At 46.1% G+C, this 19,245-nt stretch overlaps 1 protein-coding gene across 1 annotated transcript in view; it reads left to right on the top strand.

Annotated features, from left to right (window-relative positions):
- The first annotated feature begins 2,463 nt into the window (after window positions 1–2,463).
- LOC138566655 (ADP-ribosylation factor 6-like) overlaps window positions 2,464–19,245 on the top strand; it is a 73,772-nt gene continuing 56,990 nt past the window's right edge. Inside the window, exon 1 of the mRNA XM_069644211.1 lies at window positions 2,464–2,709. The gene's annotated coding sequence lies outside the window, so the exon portion shown is untranslated. The remainder of the gene's footprint in view (window positions 2,710–19,245) is intronic.

The raw sequence follows: 19,245 nt of genomic DNA, 5'->3' as shown, positions 1-19,245 counted from the left end.
GCTTGCATCGGGGACCGTTGAGTAGCATAGCTAGGATCTGGTCGCCCTCCTGCAGGAGCCCATTGCTTTTCACCGCTGTGTAAACCAGCACCCTTTTCCGTACTCGCGCTCTGCTTCTGCCCACTGTGGAGGCTGCGCTTGAGTCGCGGAACTTGTTCTTCTTCTTTTGTGCACTAAACTGAACTGCCTGATTTCCCTCGAAGAGCTTCTCCTTTTGCCCGTTGGCACCAGCGCGTGCAGGTACTTTTGAGCACAAGGCTCCACTCTTTGCAGGGCTCGGACTTCCATCTAGTTAGGTGCCTCTGAAGGTGAACTGGGTCCAAGCATTATTTCGCACTGCCTGTCTTCCTTCCCTTTTAGGTGGACTACCCATTTCGTGCATATAACGCTTGCGACTGTCGTATTTGTATATATATTGTGTTGATATGGTATGTGTTGGTTTAATATTGTTATATTGTGATTTTCTCGCTACGGTCATTGTTTTAAAGGCCTTGAAATAAATGTGTATATATTTTTAATATACCAACTGTTTGGAGTAGTTTGTAAGTGATCTTGCTTTGTGTGCTCATTGCGGGCTTTCAGTCACCCTCACCCCTCTTGAGACCTAGTCTTGACCGCCGCGATCGCTACCTTGATTGGTCTGGCTCGTCCAGAGGTTACCCTGTTCCAAGTAATTAGGTTGGCCTTCTGAACTTCTGCGCCACCAGGACAGAGTTCAGAAATCCGTCTTAACAGGGATTAACGAAAGAGGGGAATGTTGGGAAGCGGGGGGGAGGCATCGGCCCTGGGTCCCAAGAGGTTCAGGTTGAGGCAGAGGCCTTGCAGTGTTTTGTAGACGAGTGGAGAGGCTATAGGGGTGAGGACCAGGTGCACATTAGTTTAGAGATAGAGAATGCATGGTTTTCTTGTTCCTAATTGACAATTAAATGTAGCTTTGCATCCAATGACATACCAGAAGTGGCCCATGTGTAAGAAGATGGACAGAAGGGGCAGGGACCAATGGACGGGCATCCCTTAATAGCAGGTGGCCTATGCATAGGGTCGCACCAACCAGCCATTCGGATTTGTAACTGATGTGACTTACGTCAGTGATGGTGCTGTACACCCTTTTAAGGTCTTGTTTGTCTTGATTTTGCCAGAGCACTCCGTGGTAGCAGAGTTCTTTGCTGGCGCACCTTTATCTTTTGTGGAGATAAAACTTGTTCTCCCTACAAGTGGTGTCAGCCTTTTTCCCTAGAGGGTTGCATTTTTTCTGGTGCGAGTGTTGAGGGGTTTCTCTACAGTATCTTATAAGAAAGTTAGATTTGTGGCACACTGTACTACCGCCTCGTCTCCTGGTGGACTATTTTGCTTAAAGGGGGATGCCTGATTGGCGGGCAGAGACTCCAAGGTTGCAACCGCCCAGTTTTTTAAGGGGCCCATTACATCACCAATTTAGGTCAGAGGTCAAAGTGGGTGGGAACATTTTGGGGAAAGGCACAATCGTTCCCTTACTTTATGTCACCTGGAATACCATGCCAGAACAGAAAAGAAAGGCATGTTTGTTAGTTTTACTCTTCGCTCTTCTCCTCCAATGGATATTCAAATCTGGACCTTACTGGTAACAATGCAGTGTCACATCATACTGAGTGAACTCAAGATCTGGGTTTCTTTGGTTTATTTGTATAGACTACTTGGGGACATAAGGCCCATTCCCTAGCGCGATAAAGGTCTGCTCAGTAGTGATCTGGATGCAGCAGTCTGTACATTAGTGAGGTAGGATGGCTCAGGGTCAACGCGCTTGTCTTGGAAGCAAGACCACACAAGGCAACACAGATTTGAATCCTGATCACACGCTTAGCAACCACTTGTTGGTATTAACTGCATCATAAAAGAAGAATTATAATTATAGAAACCACTTGCTGGTATTAAGCACATTATAAACGAAGAAGAATTATAGATAATGGGGGTGTGTGTGTGTGGCTATAGACTTGGGAATGGACCCTTAAGAGCTGATGGTGGGTGACTACAAAGGGGAGGCTGCTTGCTGTGGGTGACAATTACTAATTGTGCTCGTTCAAAGGTTGTGTGTTTACTACTGTAAAACAATCGATTGTGGGTCAGGGTGGAAGAATGGAAGTACCCACGTAGGAGGTGGGGTGTGGGAAGGATGAGCATGGGGTCGCAGAATGTGGAACATGTGTCCACTACTTTATTTTGTACACTTAGAACCCTGGTTTAGGTTTCGTTGTGCAACCCTGCCCCTGCAAATAACAAATCCACAAAATAGCACCTTAAAACACCGTCTTCAGGGCAGACCAAATCGTCCTGCTCCACTGAAATAACAACCAAGTATGCGGTAACTTAATAACGGTGTTCTTCAGCTCTCATCCACGACGCAGTAGCAGCGTAGTCTCTTGTGCCACGCCTAGCAAAGACGAATGGATAAAGTGCGCGGGATGAGGCACGTGACTTCCAAGTCACGTACAAACGTGCAGCCCACGTGATGAAGAGGAGGTGCGGCATTGTTAAGGTCCTTTTCTCTGAGGGAAACTAGCCACTACCCTACCCTTTATGCTTCCTGCATTGATTTCCTTTCGCATTAGACTCCTATTTCCCCCCTTCAAACTTCCCTTGTTGTGCAGGGCTAAAGTTTGTGTATATCTTCATGTGCTGCTCCTGTATAGGCCGTGATGACAAGGCCCTTCCATACTGCTCTATTTAGATGAGGTAAGTCTGCCTGCTGGGAGGGTTGGCAGCAGGGCAGTTTTGGGGAAATATTCTGCACAGGGCGAAGCGCCCTACTGCGCACCCTCAAACCTTGCTCACGTCACAATCGCAGAACTGCCATCTCTAACCAAACTAATGAAAGAAATCCCTGCAATTTCAACACAACCTCTTTTGTTTCGATTAGTAATTACGCTCAGTAATAAGATCACTCATAACAAAGACCGCAATGTCCCAAAGCGGGATTCATTTTCTTTATCGCCTCGCCTGTCTATGTTAATTTTCCAATGAAGGACACTCGTAGGTTTCTTATGTAGCCATTAACCAATTTCCCAGAGGTTGTTCCAAGTACTCCGCGGAGGGAATGGAAAGAGGGTGTGAACGAAAGTTAAGGGATCAGTAAAATGGGGCGTTTGTATGCAGTGTTGATGTTAAATTACATGCTTAACACTTCTGAACTCCTTTAAAGGTACTTCAAACCAATATGGGGAGGAAGGAGAAACGTGTTTTTAAGTTGTTAATTTCAAGTAGTTACGTTGTCGCTAATGATGTGTATATTTGGTCAAAATATAGCAAAATCTCTAATGGTGTGAGTAGCTGGCCATGTAATGGCAACATCTGGCAAATGGTGCCAACGTCCGGTATATAATCCAAGTACATCCTTAAATTATTTAAATACCTTGCAACGTTTTCCAGTTGTTGGTGTCTGGTGGCAAAAGCGGGCATTTTGTGCAAGTAGCTGGCAATAATGTGTGCAACTTGCTATACGATGGAGCTAAATTTTAATATGCTACATACAAAACCTTGCAATGTGGGTACTAGCAAGCTTGTTTGATGTGAATTGTGTAGAATATGAAGTCACATTCTAAAATTAGAGCTATCCCGGGATCCTAAACTCGGTGATCGTTCTGCTTCACAATATTTCTGTTGCATTAAAGGGTTAGGCGTGTATTCAATTATTTCTTTTGGGAAACCTTAACGGCCAAGCCTCGTAGCCCCTTTAACTTGTTAACTTCCCTGCTTGCTGGAATGAGTTAAATAATGTAGGGAGAAGCTGAAGGAGGTCAACCCTGAATGTTTTGTGAAATACATGCATGTATTCATTTGGCCTTGGGGCTCTAGTTTTGATGACTACATCGACCTTCTCAATACTGATGGGGTAGACCAAATGTTCTCTGTATACGTCTGTTGGGTTCGGAAGCTTGGACGATTATGTATTGCCTCTGCGCCGGTTGGGAGTGAGCCATGGCCATCATAGTCTCCCCTAAGTAATGTTGCACCAGTAATGTTGCACTAGTAATTTTGCACTATCTGTCTTTGGAGCCCTCTGTATATTGCATTGTCCCTGCCAGGTCTTTCATTCCCACCACCCCATTTCTATGTTTAATTTTAGCTAACTTCCTCACCAATTATTTATTTGCTTCATTCCCTTTTGCATGGTATCCTTACTTTGTTCTGGTTATTGATTGGGCAGTTTCCTCTGCTAGGTGTGCTTCACGCTTGTTTCAGGCCATTTTTAGACACTGTTGTGTTTTGGAAGAGCATTTTCTCTATGTGCTAGTTCTGCGCTTGCTAGTATATCCTTTAGTTGGCTTTTTACGCTTGGAGTAGGCTGCGGTCTGGGCTTTCAACTCCCCTCGGATGACTGCCTTTATTGCATCTTGGACAGTTGCTTCTGACAGTGCGCCCTATGAGTTTTTGCTGAAATAGTTAGCTATCGTCTTGGCAGTATAGTCGCAAAGAGCCACGTCATTAAGAACTGGGTAATATCATTTTTATGGGGGCTTGGCGGGGGCAAAGGTGGCTTTGCATTCTCCTGTCCATTTAGACTGGTGACTGGTGCGTGATCAGATAATATCCTGGTACCTAGTACCACTTTGTCCATGACCTATTGGGGATCAGCAGGCTTTAGGTGGCCCCCTACTACAAGGCCCACTTTCGAAGGCCCTGTCTGTTCCCCTGTCCCTTGCCTGGTCGGGTCTGTGGGACCTCTTCCCCCCCCACGTGCACATGGAGGCCGAGGAAAACTCCATGCTCTAAGGACACACGTAAACAATGGCCCACCTAACATTTCTTTGAAAGTCAGATCCCCATCTATCCTCTCAACCCCTCCCTTCACACATGGAACTGTTCGACCCTCACTTCACCTCCTGTGAACTTCCACTACCTTAGCCTGCCTAGTTCTGCATGTATTTCTCCTGTCCTTCTGAAAATCTAATTTAGTGGTGCCTTGTGGCTGCTGTGTTCCTCATTAGCTGGCATGGATCCCTCTGTCTCCCCCTCCTCCCTTGTGCCCTCCACCTCTCCCTACCTCCAAGTGTGCATCTGTGCTTCTGACTGCTAAGTATCTCCCCCACCCCCTTTGCTGCAGCCAACCATGTCGCTATCTATATCTCCTATCCTCTCCAACTGCTTGCTTCACTATCTCCTATCCTTCTCCTATTGCTAAATATGTCCGGATGAAACTTAAGAAGGCCACTCTGGCCTCCAACCCGGGCCTTCCCATTGCAGACATCTATGTCACGGCTTCCTCCAGAGAGGTTATCGCTGACATCCTCCTCCTCCTCCTCCTCCTCTTCTTCTTTGTTAACTCACCTAACCGATGGGCGCGCTACATGGACGTCTTTCTCTCTCCTATTGTATCTTCTCCCATTAATGGTGGCACTCGCTGGGAGGTTCTCCTTGACCTCTTCGCCATTTCCATAGTCATCATTAATGTTTATCTAAATGGAATCATCATGGTTCTGGGCCCTCAAACCTACCTTATTCTCTTCGACAGGCTCCTCCCTCACCTCTCCAATCTCACCGCTCCCTTGCCTTCTGTGCCTTCCTCCTCCTCTGCACAGGCTCCCTTGCCTTCTGTGCCTTCTTCCTCCTTTGTGCGGGCACCCCTGCTTTGCCATACTGTCCCGGCTCTCTTGTTGAACTTGGCTCTTTCGCCATCCTCCACTATCCCCCTGACCCTGTCTGGGGGGACCACCCCCCCCCCCAAGGAAGACCCTTAAAGTTGGTAAGCTGCTCCACATTGCCACTCTCAACACTCGCTCTGCCGTCAAACACTCGACTGCCATCTGCAACCTCCTCGAACTCATGAATCTCACTGTGCTCGCCATCACTGAGTCTTGTTTCAAGGAGAGCTCTGTCGCAAGCTTTGACACGCTCCTCCCTGAAAGCTACAAAATCGTCTCTGCACCCAGGTCTAAGAGGACAGGTGGGGGAGTGGCGCTTATCTTCCCCGAATGGATACCTGTGTCCATCATCCCTACTCGGGCCTACTCCTCCTTCGAGTGCCTAGTGTGCAGACTCTCACTATACCCAAAATCTTCGCTCAATATGGCCACCTTCTATCGGCCACCAGGCCAGTCCAATCTCTTCCTCTCGGAATGGGCTGACCTGGTCTCCACCCTGCTCTCCTCCTCCTCGCAACTCCTTCTGATGGGTGATGTGAACATCCGTCTGGACTCTCCTTACTCCTCGGGTCCATTCCACAACCTTTGCAACTCTCAAGTCCTTTCTATCCTTCCCTCTGACCCCACGCACACTGCGGGCCACACCTCGGATGCTCTCATCTCAACTGGCATCCCTCTCTCACTACCTCCCTTTCTTGGACTGACCACTCTGTTCTCTCTACACACCTTAAGCTCTCCTCTGGCAGCAATACGTCCGGCACAGCCTCTGGGCTTCAAAGTTACCAGACCCATGAATAAAATGACAATGACTGCTTTTGTCGCCTCCTACTCTCCTCGGTTCCATGTCTTAAAATCATGGCAAAAATGGCTCTGTTTATAAAATATTGCGGCAAAAATGCTGTGGTTTTGCCGCCACAATCATGTAAAGGATGCGGGGGACACCCCCGCAACCCCAGGACCCATTATACCCTTTAAGGGAAGGGGGGACCCCCTGCAACTCCCGCTCCCCTTAAAGGGTATAATGGGGTACACCTTTACAGGGTCAAACCACAGCATTTTTGCCGCAATTCATTTTTTATTTTATTTATTTATTTTTACTGGCAACATTTTTGCAGTGATTTTATTACCTTATTACCTGATACCCTCTCCTCCACTTACTCCCTCGACTGACTCCCACCCTGACACAGCCCTTGCTCACGTCAATCTCTCCATCTCCAACACCCTTGACACTCTTGCCCCTGTCATGAGGGTCTGACTGAAGCCTTCCAAAAAGTGCAACTCTTAGTACTACTCCGACCTGGCTGCCCTTAAACGCAAGTATGGGGCAGCTGAGGGGAAATGGAATGTGTTGGGCGATCCATCTGACAAACTGGCCTGCCGCCACCTTCAAAGGCATTATCGACTCTGCATCCGCACAAGCCTGCATCTCTGCGGCATCAAACAAAGCCTAACTCTTCAAAGTCTGCAAGAAGCTGGCCAATCCTGCAGCTGCATCTTCTGTCACACCCACCCAGGACCTTTGCTCAGCACTGGCTGCAAAGTTCACCACAAAAACCCAAGACATCCTTTCCACCATCTCTTCCACACCACAGCAAACACTTAACACCGGAGCCTCCCTTGGCCCCCCCTCCACTTAACCTGTTTTCTTGCTCACCTGTCACACCAGACGCCATTACCAGACCGGTCTAATCTATGAAGGCTTCATCTTAACAGGTGGGCAACTGCCCCTCAAAAACCATTAAAGACAATATCAACTCCCTCGCCCCAGCTTTGACTGATCTCTGCTATCTCTCCTTCTCCACTCGAGTTTTCCCAACTGCACTGAAGCACTCCCTTGTGCACCCTCTGCTCAAAAAGCACTATGCCGACCCCTCCATTCCGGCAAACTACCGCCTTATCTCCATCACTCCCTTCCTGGGCAAACTCCTGGAGAAACTGACTATCTCTCAACTGACTCTACGCACTGAATCTATTTTGTGCTTAGATGATCATCAATCTGGCTTTAGAGCATCCAGAGGCACGGAAACTGCTCTTCTGAACACCTGTGAAGACCTGCTCTCAAATCTTGACACTAACGCCCCATCTGTCCTCATTCTCTTTGACCTCTCCTCTGCCTTCGACATGGTTAACCACAACAGCCTGATCGCACGTCTCTGACACCAAGGGAATCACAGGTCAGGCTCTGGCGTGGTTAACCTCCTTCCTTTCCGACCGCCCATCCCAGGTGGAACTCGGAGCCTTTCACTCTACTGTCACCCTCTCAACTTGTGGCGTTCCCCGGGGATCTAACCTATCCCCTTGGTTCTTCAACGTCTATATGGCTGCCCTGGCACGGATGATTGCTACCTTCACCTCTAACTTCCAGTGCTATGTGGATAACGCACAACTATCTTTCAGGATACCCTCAGCCGCCTCCTCCTCCTCGCTCTTATCTGACTGTCCGCTATTCAGTCATGGTGTGCTGCAAACAACCTCTGCCTCAATGACCACAAAGACTGAGATTGTTCACATTGGGACCCTTGCTCCCACTTTCCCGCTTTCACTCTGGCCGGCCTCCCTTGGCCCTGCACTTGCACCCTCCTGTGAAGCAAGAAGCCTAAGGGTCTTTTGATTCCACTCTCTCCTCCTCCTCTCACATTTCAGACATCTCTAAAAAGTCTATCAGATACGTCTTCTCAGAGGTACTCTACCCTTTCTCACTGTCTCCAGAGCCCTGGTTCTCTCCAGGCCGGACTATTGCAATAGCCTCTTCCTCAACCTCCCTTTTTCTGCCCTGTGCCCTCTGCAACTCATCCCGAACAGCACCATGAGACTTGGTCTTGGCCTCAAGCCCAGGGACTGCATCTCTCCAGCACCGAAATCCCTCCACTGGCTCCCCGTGGCTGCAAGGATTAAATTCAAGATCCTGTGCATTGTTCACAAGGCTTTCTGGGGCCTGGGACCCACCTACCTTCGACGCTGCCTACCTAAATACTGTCCCTCACAAGCCCTGCGCTCATCTACCTCCAACCTTCTGCGAGTGAGCAGGTTCTCCAAGCAGAGCTTTGGTGGGAGATCCTTATCCTCAGCAGGTGCCTCCCTCTGGAATAGCCTGCCTGCCGCCCTATGTCTTGAGCTCGATCTCCTGAAATTCCAGTAACTCCTCAAGACCATCCTCTTCCTTCTCTCTCCCTCTACCCTGCTAACCTAGCTCCCTGTCCTTTCCCTCTCTCCTTCCTACTCCTTGCAGCATGCTGACTGGCGTCCTGGTGTACCTCAGAGTCTCACTGGTCCCCGGCACCCCTGCATGTCCTCTCTCGCATTTTCCTCAGGGCCCTTCACCCCAACCACACTCAACGCACTGAGAAATTAACCAAATAGTGTGGCTCTCTCTGCACTTACCCCAGTGTCAACCGACCGGGTGCACCTGATCCTCCCCTCCCTGTGACCCTCTGTGCACTTGCTTGATCCGTACGCACCACGCCTGAGGATGGTCTGTCTGTTTCTCCCCTGTCTTCACCCCTAATTGTACTGTTTAAAATTGCAGAATCGCCATCCAGCCTATTTGCTATATCCCATACTGTTAAATGTATTTTATGCACTTACTCTGCCTTTGCAGACCATTATCGTCTCGGGTTTTCAAGGGCTCTGAGCGACTGTTGTTTTTTCCCTGTGTTCCCACCCTCCTTGAGCGCTTTGAAACACTTGCCTGTGTATAGGCACTATATAAATAAACAATACAATAATGATATGATCTGCATCAGACTTACTAAGGGTTGGCAATTTACATTGTAAGGTGTGCAGGTGCGAATTACATTTAAGACTGTGCAAGCAGTGTATACTGGGCAAGCTGAGTCTATTGCAGGGGACCCGTCATTGTTGTTCATCTGGAATGCAATGTGTACAATCAATGTTCCAGGGCCTGCGTTGTTCTTAGCCCATCCAGGTGAACCAACGGTCAAGTGGGCAGACTGGAAAGAGGGCTTCATGAGATATCTGCTTGGGGTCTATGGCAGCAACTTTGGTGTAGATCGAAGGACTCACTTCTTTATCATTGCCTGGGTCAAGAAGGCCAAACGCTATTCAAGAAGTTGCCTGACTTGCAGTCCCTGGAGACAGAGGATTTATCTACTTTTGAGCAAACTCTAATGAAGCTGGACAAGCACTTCACTGTCAAGGAGAATGCATTCTGGGCCAGATACCACTTCGCCATCGGGGACCAGAAATAGGACACTCAATTGAGGAATGTATTACCATTCTTTGTGATTTGGCTATCAATTGCGACTATAGCCATGGAAAGGATGAGCACATTAGGGACCAGCTAATGATAAAATGTGTGGATCACAAAGTGAGGGGACACTCTGTGGCGAGGGGGGGCCAGTGATGTGGATTGAAATCATGAAAATGGTGGGGCAGACAGAGAAGTGCACAAAGGCTTTAGATGCAGAACCCGATAAACTGTCCTGGTTAGTCCAAACCTTGTTGAGCAAGTCAAAGCACGTAAACGGCAGGGACATAAAGAAGAAGCAAAACTGATGAAGAAGAAGAAGGTGGACTTCAAACAAAAAATGGACGGGAAGACATTTATTAAGAGATGCTACAGATGCGGAAACCCTGATCTTAGCTAGTGATGAGCAATGCTTTGCGCACCATGTGACATGCAAGGACTGTGGATGAAGGGGCCACATATCTCGCTGTTGCGTGGAAGTGCTAAAATGGTCCAGGATAGCATGACATTTTGGCAGGATGATGGGAGTAGCGGAGAGGAAGTTTGCGTGGTAAACGCTGCCGGAACGCCATGCCCAAATGAGTTAAACCGCATGCAGAAATAACAGTGAATGCAGTGCCTGTAAAGCTATTGATAAATAGTGGAGGAAATTACACCCTGGTGAACATGGAGACGTGGAGTGAATGGTTTAATTCTTGTGATTTGCAGGAAGCTAGTGTGTGCGCGCTAGGGGTGTCACGGTATTAGTTTTATGACGGTACAATAACCTTCTTGCCAAACGACGGTATATCATGGTTATCGCGGTATAGCAGGTGGAGTAAATTAATCTTAACAAATATTTTCTAAAAGGTCATAAATTGTCAGATTTATCATCACAAACAAAACCAGGCACCCAGGGCCAGAATTGGGCTTTTCAACATACTTATCACTGAAATGCCACCCCTTGCTTCCACCAAACAGAAACACACGTGTGGAGAGGAGGAGGGGAGCCCTGCTGCGACTGGCAAAGCAAACTGAATAGCTTTTTTAAGTGGTCATTTAGGCTTTTAGCTCTCCCACTGGCTACTGGTGCAGATGAATATGTTGCCATCTTGATAACCTGCATGCCACAGATCAATGGAGTCTGATGGTAGTATACGCTTGTGCGCATACACACGCACACGCACTCTCTCTTTACGTTACAGCCTTTAATTTACTTCCGGGCCAAAAGGTGTTCAGTAATCACAGACATGTTACCCTTTGGTATGGCAGCAGGGAATACCCACAGAGATGGGTAAATTTCACAGTGTGACTTATTACATGTAAATTCAATGATAGAACCAGGGAAATCCCCCATTGTCATATGTTTAGAAGACATTATCCATTATAAATATATAAACCCCAAAGCCGCCAACCCAAAGTCCCGGGAGGATAGCTCAGCGGCAATGTGCGTGCCTTGGAAGCAAGACGACACGAAGCAACACAGGTTCGATCTCCAGGTCGGCGCTTAGAAACCTCTGGGTGTTTAAGCGTGTTATAAATACGCAACTAAGACAAAAACAATTTCTTTAACAGCGCCTCGATGCCCGCGGGCTGTGTGAGCGCTTTAAAAAAAAAAAGTAAACCCTTTTCCTTCTTGCCACTGTATTTATTCTTCCTATTGCTAACATATTGATTTTGTGTCAGGCACGTGTGGTTTATGGAATGGCATTAAAAACTGCTCAAACTGAAACTACTTGGCAGACGGCACATCCAACAGTGCAAGACCAAGACTGCGCAGCACTTGCTTACTGCAGCCTTTCCAAATCAGATTGAAAAGCACACTTAACGGTATGAACGGTATACCGGTATAAACAATGTGACGGTTATTATTGTTCAATTAAGTGGTTCACGGTATCTTTAACAGTATACCGTAATACCGTTACATCCCTAGTGCGCGCATGCGAATGGGGATGTCCCCATTTAATATTGTGGGAGTTTTTTTGGGCACAATTCAGATATGGCAGGAGTAGTGCTCACGGCATGGTGGGGGTAACTTTGAAGGGTGGTAATCTATTATCCTGGGATGCCCAGGCTGATCATGGACTGAGACTTGAACCTGACCGTCCCTCACAGGTGGTAGTTGTACACAAGGCTTCAGGAGGGGTAGCGTCTGTCCAAGTAAACTGGAGTTATGAAGATGTTTCTCAAGGTTTTTACTGAAAGGATGTGATGCCAAGTGTTTGTCCACCTGATAAGACTTAAGCCAGGGGCTCTGCCTGTTAGATCGAGAGCTCATACCATACCCCTTGCTTTGCAAATGTATATGGAAAATGAACTGAAGCGTATGATGAATGAGAGAATCCTAGAGGAAGCAGATGCGGCTGAATGGGTAACTCCGATTGTGACCGTACGCAAACCGAATGGTAAGATTATGCATTGATCTCAGAGGACTTAATGGAAATGTGATGCCAGTCATGATTCCACTTGCCAAAATTGATGATTTGCTGATTAAAATTGGAGGAGCCGGTTAAGTGGCATAGCGAGTAGAGCGCTTGCTTTGACATCTGTGCAGAGCTTGCTAATGGAGGTTCGAATCCCGCCTTTCATCTTTCTGAAATCGATAAATGAGCACCACACACCGTGGGTAATAATAAGCAGCGCTCAGATACCTGAGGGTTCGTAGCGCTATATAAATGCGAAATTATTATATATCATTTTTTTTTTCTACCCTTGACCTGAAGGCAGCTTACCATCAGGTTAAGTTCCATACTGATGGACTTAACTGTATTTATAACACCATTTGGGTTATACCGCTGTCGGAGGATGCCCATTGGATTGGTGTCTTCGTCAAGTGTATTCCAAAGGCTCTTGAGCATGTTGCTCAAAGGACTTGCAGGCACGTGTTGTTATCAAGATGACCTATTGGTGTGGGTGAAGAGCTTGGAAGAGCATGATGAGCAACTGAAGGAGTTAAGAAAAATAGCAGAAGCGGGTTTCGCTATGTAATGTAATCGTATTTGTAAAGTGCAGCAAAGGCCTGGTGGCATCAAGGCACTAGGAAACCAGAGAGAGTGAGGAGGCAGCTGACATTTAAAACTGCGCTGTTTTTAGCTGTTTACGAAAGATGGCTAGAACATGGATGGCAGGTACATGGTAAGGGAGGGCATTCCACAAGGATGGAGCCAGCGCAGAGAAGGATCTGCCCCCCGCATGAGCGCTTTGAAAACGGGGGACAGACAACAGAAACTGATTGGATGAGCCAAGAGATCTGTTAGGTTGGAAGAGAGACTGTTTTGATTGAAGAAATTCAGCCCCAGCAGAATGAATAGCACGGTGAACAATACACAAAATCATAAAATTCATCCAGTCAAGGCGCTGAAGAAGATCACAGGAGTGAGACATTCTGGGAGCATTAAGTGTGACCCTGGCCACTGCATTCTGCAGAATCTGAAGGCGCTCCAGTAGCACCACTGGCTGACCAAGATAGACTTGGTTGCAGTGGTCTATTGATGCCATGATAGAGGCAGTTAGAATTTTCTCCCTGGCTTCGCTAGAGAGAAAGGGAAGAACCTTCTTCAGAACTTTCAGTTTGTCAAAGCCAGTTTGACGCACTGAAGATATCTGCACCTCTCTAGAGCCAGAGGACATGACTTTTATGCTTAGGCTCTGGACTACAGCAGAGGGTTTGGGACCGGAACCAAGACATGCTAGGCAGTACTCTTAGGTCCAGCAGGGGCCAACAGAAGCCTGGCCAACTAACAATATCTCAGTCTTCTCTCAGTATAACTTGAGCCAATTGTTGGCCATCCATGTCCCTACTGCTGAGAGGCAATCTCTCAGTAGTTGGGGAGGATTTTCCTTAGGGGTGTTTAAACGGAAGAGAATCTGGGTGTCGTCTGCGTATGTGAAAAAGTGCACACCAAAACTAGAAATAAGTTTGACCAGTGCGACCATATATAAATTAAAAAGCAATGGAGAAGGAGCCAAGCCCCGTGGAACTCCACAGTCAATCGCCATAGAAGAAGTGAACGGAGGAAAGGACACCATCTGTGTGTGATCAGAAAGAAAAGTGAACAATTTCATCTGTTGATAAATGTAAATTCAGAGTAGAGAGTGCAATATTTGGGACATGAGTTGTCTGTGGAAGGCGTGAAACCCAAATATGCGACCTTTTTAGAAGCAATCAGAAAGCAGAAGGTTCCAGGGTATAAAAAAGAGTTGGTCTCGTATCTGGGGTTAGTTGAATTTTAATGTGAAGTTCGTAAAAAATGTGACAGAGGACGAAAACAATGAGGACCCTTGTTAAGAAAGGTGTGAGATTTGATTGGTGTGGGAAGTGTGGAGCAGAGTTTGAAGACATAAGGGATTGTTTGGGGAATGCACCCATCTTGAAGCGATTTGACGATGATGATTGGGAGGTACACTTATAAACTGATGCAAGAGAGAGTTGACTTGGATGTGTATTGATGCAGAGGAGAGGTCACATATTTCATACAGTGGCCTTTGCATCACGTGTCCTGGAGTTAGCAAGAGAGGCGGTATTCTGTTGTTGAGAGGGAAGCTCTGGCTTGTGTGTGGGGAATTAAAAACAATTCTGCCAATTTGTTTGGGGAAGGAAATGTGTTGTGGTGACGGATCACACGCCATTGGTGGGCATCTTTAACAGGAAGTGGTTTGATGGAATTTCAAGGAGGATTGTCAGGAGGGATATCCTTAATGCAGGGGTTTGGACATGGAAGTGAGACATGTGAAAGATGAGTTAAATGTCATAGCTGATGCCTTCTCTCAATCCCATAAAGGAAGACTGCAATATGAAATGTGAGGAGGGAGGAAAGGGTTTTGTTAACTGTAAAGTTGCCAAGGAAGGTGACTGGAGGCAGGAATGTGAGAAAGCTACAACATACAAGGTGGTGAGCAAGTATGTTGAGGCAGGGTGGTCTAAAGATGCATGGCATAAAATAAGCAGTGTTGCGGAGCAATTTGCTATGCAATTCTGTAGGTTTGCTAATTAAATTGGCACTTGTGTAGCAAAGTTAGCTATTTAAGTTACCTTTTTCAATGAAAGCACAGCTTGCCCTGCATTCCTCTCTTGCCTTCAGAGCTCTCTTCACCCTCTTTTCTCTGTTCACTGCAAGTTCAAAGGGGCTAATGGAGAGAGAGCGCAGCAGTAATCATCCCCTTCACTCATGTGCCAAAAGGCCTGTGTGGGAGTGCTACGCATATTTTATTTTTCAAATAATTGCAAACCAGAAATAATCGGGATAATACTGTTATTAAGCTAACTGTATCCTGTCTTCCAAAGACCACTATGTTAGTTATTTATTTTTTTAAAAGGCTTTCAATTCCTTTTCTAAAAATGTAATAGGTTAGATAATGCATAATTACAGTATTGCTACTGTAAAACACTACATTGTCTCCATGCTTTAAAGTGAAGTGCATCTAAATCTCAGTGACAACTATATTTCATTTTGTTGGGGAAGATGTATCATATTGACGAGTGGACCCTTTTGAAAATGTACATGACCACGCGGCCAAATGCTTTGACGGCAAACCCAGTCCTGTGGCCTGCTAGTTACATACAGCTTGCAACTGGTGCTAAACCCATAAGCTGATACCATACTCCTTGACATTCTATCTTGCCATGTTGGTTTATACCTGCTACCCTGAAAGTGAGATGGCTGCTATTCTCCTAGTTTGCCCAGTTCTCTGCCTGCTATGGCATCCACTCTGCTTAGTCTTTTACATAATTACTACACAAAGCTAACTGATATTTACTTAAAGTATCCAGTCTCTACATCTACAGACCTACTGCAAAACAGGTACACTATATGTGGCCTTCAGGGCTCACTTTGCTCTATGATGATGATTGCATTATATATTTGCACCTGCAGTAGAGAGAGCTGGCCACTGTTTTAAGAGCCTTTTTACCATATCTATTTATTTGTGTCCATTCATGTAGCTAATCTTTTTTAAAAGACACTCATCCAGGGCTCAAAGTATTTTTGGCCACTAGCATAGTCGAGTAGATTTTAGGAAGGGCAAGTACCATTTGCAGGGGATGTTGGAAACTTTTATTTAAACTTTACTTTGTTTGCAGTAAATGTCAGATAGGTTTCACTGTGCATGGCTGGCGTCTGGGCGGCAGCAGTGTGCCAAACTAAAGTGGGAATGTGGTGACATGCACCATTTTACAGAATGAATTTGCAAGACCTGACTTATCTCGCTAATGTCTTACTACAATGGTATACAAAACTGCATATTGTTGCCCATTTTATAACTTGGGTACAAGTATCTTCTGGTGGCATTAAAAACATTAGTACAAAATTGCTAATCAAATGGGGTTGTTTGCTAATCAAGAAAAATTTAATTGGCAAACTTTGCTAATCAATTTTTGAAAACTAATTTATGCCTTGAGATGAGCTTGATGAAGATCTTAAGGGATTCAAGAAGGTAAGGCAAGCATTGAGAAGGGTATACTGTCTCTGAATGAGCGGGTGGTTGTGCGAGAAGGTACGAGGAACTTGTACTGGGGTTGCCCATGAACGACATTTTGGTCTTAGTAAAACAAAGGGTCTGATACATCAAGCTATTTGGTGGCCGGGTATCGAACATGATATGGAGATGTTTTTGTAGGAATATGGGTTCTGTAAGGACAGTGATAAGGTGTTAGTTAACAGAGTGCCTCCCATGAGGATAGTGGAGCCTCCTAGTTCAGTCTGGGATGTGGTGGCCATGGACATTTTGGGTCCCGATCTGTCGGGGGGAACCCAAAACGCATATCTGATTGTTCTGGTAGACTTGTTATCTAAGTGGCCAGAAGTGTGCATTGTGAGGGATGTTAGTTCTCGCAGAATTATACAACTTGTGGAGTCTGTGTTTTGGAGAGAGGGGTTTCCCAGGAAGATGGTGTCGGACAATGATCCCCAGTTTGTGGGGAGGGAGATGGAGGCGTTATTGGAGGATAATGGCATTGGACATTCTATAACAGCATTGTACAACCCTAAGGGAAATACCACTGTGGAGAAGGTTTAACGGGACACGGATGGAAGTGTTTAGGATTGCCATTGCTTCGGGGGAGATTGGGAAATGCTGTTATGGAGCGTGTGGTGCTGTACAGAATTGGCACACATCAGGTAACTGGAATCTCTCCGTTTGAAGCATTGAGATAAAGAGTACCGAATTCCAGGTTGCACCTGGGCTGAATGAAGACATTTGTTAGTGCTCAGGAAGAAGTGCAGGTGGGGGTTTTGCACCACAAGATACTGGACTCTCGGAGGAGGTCAAAGGAGAGGTATGATGAGAAGAATTGTGTGAGGGAATGTGTGTTGAGAGGGTATGAAGGTCAAGGTTAAGAAGGGTAGGAGAGTGGATAAAGGGCTTGTAAAAATGTTTAACTCCTTTGAAGGTTTTGAGGGATTTAGGAAACCCTGTTTTACTTAGTAAGGGAGAGAGGGTGGAGTAAACAGAGAGTGGCTGTGGTTGGGGACAATGACAATTGCGTCTAATCGCGTTGCTGAAGTCGATGTTGAATAAAATTATTTTCTTATTTTGTCTTTTGTGTTCGAAGTTCCACACCTTGAAAGGGAAGGGGTGGGGTAAGGGGGTGAGATGGGTGTGTGTGCATACGTTTACAAAAAAAAAGTACACCTGAAATGTTATAGAACATTTCATTTTAGCCAAGTCGCACATTCCACAATGCTTGGAGAAAAAGATTTGCATTTGAGTTCATTTGCATACCCTCAACACCATGCTGTTGCGGCTCAGAACTGTAGGTGAACTTCCAGCGATGGCTACTAGGTAGCGTTGTGGAATGTGACTTGGCTGAAATGAACTTTTCTACATATATGCATGTATTAGGTTGGGTCATCAACAGGATGGACCATCCACTATGTATTGGTAATGGGCATGTACATAGCTATGTGGGGACTGTACATAGTTCAGCAATGTCCTTGCACGTTAGCCTTATATAGTAGATGATGCATGAGCTAGAGCCATCCTGCATCAGGCAGTTCTAGGGTGGAATGTGTGGTTTGAAAAGGGAGAAGGAACTGTTATAATTTCTGGAGAAGCTTGGGGCTGCTGTAAGGCTAGAAAATAAAGAAGCATTTATGGAAACTTACCATAGCACGTGTGATCGATGAAACATAATACTGGACACTGTAAGGCACTCATGGTGGCAACAGTAAAAACAGACACAAGTGATCACAGTTTAAGGTTGTTTATTAAACTGTATATACTGGTTGGAGAAACGTCTAATTTAAACCTAAATCTAAAATGGGAGCACGCTACAACCATCAAATGATAATAAGGCAGCCCTAGTGGCGTCTGGTCAAATGAACTACCTAAAAAACCTATTGGTAATTCTTACAACTAAATACACAAAAGGGTGTGGGATAGGGATCGCAATAAAGAAAAGTGCTCACAAATGAGTCGGTATGTGGTACCTGGGGGTCTCCCTTCCCCACGTTTTGAGTACGGGACCAGGCGGGACTTCAAGGCACAGCACACATTTGACCTTTCCCAGCACAAGACTACAGTTCGCTCTCTGCAATCAGGAAAGTTGGTGGTTGTCTCTTTTCTACAAAAAAGTCTCTTGCCTCAGAGGACCTGATGTGTTCCAAATAACAAGGTTCCTTTATATTGGTAAACTGAGTGATACACTTTCACCCATGGATCCCCCTCTTCCGGGCTCAGAACCAGAAGAAGTTCTTAGCAATACCAGGACCTTCGTTAGTTAGGTTTCTTGCTTCGAGGGCCTGATGGGTTCAAAATAATAAAAGTTCCTTTCTGATTGCACTCGGGTGATAATTCTTCACCCCTGGATCCCCCTCTTCTGGGCTCAGACCTCTCGAATCTCAGCCTCCCTCTGTCTGGTTCACTCTGGCTTGCATTAAAAAAGAAATTTCATTTGGTGTAGTTCACATGTTGTTGCGTAATGGATTTTCACCTCCGGATCCCCCTCTTCCGGGCTCAGACCCTTCTCAAATGTTTGCCTCCCTCTGTCTGGTTCACTATGGCTTTTCAAATCAATATCACTTCTGGCATTCATAAATCTTAATGTCCTTGTAAACCGTTCACTGTGAACATCCCTCTGTCGGGTTCACTTTTGCCAATCACATAATTCCTTCTACTTTCTTATGATGTGGGATTCACTTCTCTTAGCTTTATAATCCTCTGCCGGTCAAAGATTTTTGACTGTACAGAGGAGTTTACTAGACCCCTGTATGACCACTTTGACCCCTTTCTCGTGCCTTTCCCAAGGCCTTCTGGTAACGGTAGTTTCAACAATAGGGTTATCGCCCACAGTTTCCCAGAGTGAGCACCCACATGGTGCTTAACTCCTCTGTAGCTGGTTTTCCGCTCTTGTATTAACAGTTCTTGGTATTTTTCTTCAGTTAGCCGGTTACTACTTTTGTTTAACATAGTTTGGTTTCTTATCGACTCTCGACTCGCCGGCTGCGA

This window comes from Ambystoma mexicanum, chromosome 2p (assembly GCF_040938575.1).
Source record: "Ambystoma mexicanum isolate Mex_15411 chromosome 2p, UKY_AmexF1_1, whole genome shotgun sequence".
In the NCBI taxonomy this organism is placed as follows: Eukaryota; Metazoa; Chordata; class Amphibia; order Caudata; family Ambystomatidae; genus Ambystoma; species Ambystoma mexicanum.
This window is presented reverse-complemented; position numbering and strand designations above follow the sequence as displayed.